The sequence below is a fragment of the Myotis davidii genome, unplaced genomic scaffold (genome assembly GCF_000327345.1).
Source record: "Myotis davidii unplaced genomic scaffold, ASM32734v1 scaffold97, whole genome shotgun sequence".
In the NCBI taxonomy this organism is placed as follows: Eukaryota; Metazoa; Chordata; class Mammalia; order Chiroptera; family Vespertilionidae; genus Myotis; species Myotis davidii.
Genome location: NW_006289392.1, coordinates 1,402,668 through 1,404,417, shown reverse-complemented (window position 1 = coordinate 1,404,417; position 1,750 = coordinate 1,402,668).

Genomic DNA, 1,750 nt, shown 5'->3' with positions numbered 1-1,750 from the left:
CCCCGGCGCGGGGCTGGGCCTGCGGCGGGGCGCGCGCGCGCGGCGTTGCTGCCGTGACCGCGGCCCGCATTTCGCCTTAAAACGCGTACCGCCCCGCCCTCAATTAGCATGTGAACAGGCCTCTTAAAGTGCTTTCTCGGTGCAGCCGTAATCTTATTTCCAAGGGGAATATAAAAACACGAGCGAGTCTTCTTACTGTCGCCTCGCACAAGGAAGATTTTATTGCTGAATTCAGACGGGTTTACGCCGCGAAAATGATTAGTTCGGGAAGGAGGTAGAAGATTGCTTTCTTAGTCCTAAAACTGAGCTAATGGGGACACCCTTCCCAAGGTCAACAGCCCTTGTGTTCACCCCCTGTGCACGCCATCGCCATCGCCACAATGGCCCCACGCCTCTCTCCACGGTCTTAACTCCCTTCCCCGGCAGAGAACCCTCCTGTGAGGCTTGTAATCGAGCTTCCCTACCGGCCGCCTTTCCTCACATGATTCCCTCCGCCTTTCCTTCTGGAGGCGAAAAGGAAATGCGTCAGTTTATTACTCTGCTTATCTTTGCCCCGCCCTCCTGCCTCCATGGCCCATTAATCCTATTATCTTGCCCTTGGCTTTTACCCTCTCCCATCTCCCTCCTTCATCATCTTAAGGAATATTTACAAACTTGCATCTCAACCATACTAAAAACAAAAGCAAGCCCTTAAACCCCGAAACTCTCAAATTATTAAATCCGTTGACATTTCTTTGCCAAAAGCTCCACATGAATTTTTTGCACTTATATTTGTCATTTTAACATTTGTATCCAATCCCAGTTTCCTTGGTCAAAACCCGTGGTCCCGAAATTACTGACATGGGTCTTACAGCCTCTGTTAGGAAGCTGTTCCCCTACTTAGCATCTTCCTTGGGCTTTCTTGTTTGCCCTTGCTCATTCAGCCATCCCACAACATATGAAGATCTCTTTGATAAGCATGTGGTGAACTTGAGCAAGTACTGCCATGGAGAAGCTTACTCTAGACCAGTGGTTCTCAACCTTGGCAGCACGTTAGAATCACCTGGGAATCTTTTAGAAAATCCTGATTTCTGGGCCTCATCCTCCGGAAATTCTGTTTCTTTGTTACTAATGTTGTGGCCCCACCCCATAACAGGATTTTAAATCCCAGGTGACTCTAATGTGCAGCCAAGGTTGAGAACCACTGGTCTAGATGAAGAACCTAATCAATAGGTAGTGTGCACTCTAGGCTGTTGATTAGGTGCAGTGATAATAAGCACAGGTGGTGATGGCTTTCTGTAACATTTTGCTATGGTGTTCTCTTACTGGGCTGGTTACTCCTTATTGGCTAATGGTTTTGTTTCCTAACCATACGTTTCTCAAGGTTTAAAAAGGATGGTAATGAGAGAAAGTGGGTTTTATAAGAGCCAACTCTATGCAAGCAAGTAGACTAGCTTTTTCCCAGTGGACTCTTCAAACAGCTAAATTACCACACACCACACAGAACTGAATTGTCAGAACTACATCTTAAGGGAAATGTTGATAAACCAAGGAGCTTCCATAAGAGGGTGATTAATATAGTATGGTCAGACAACCAGGTCATAGGAAAAATGAGAGAATAGTAATAGCTGCCATTTATTGAGTGCTATGTGCAAGGCAGTGCGCTAAGGGCTTTTATTCAGTGTTTATTGAGATGTTCATTGAGAACTTAATGCTGTGCCTGTTACTGCCTGTGCTAGGCACTCAGAATAAAGTTGTGAACAAGATAGAT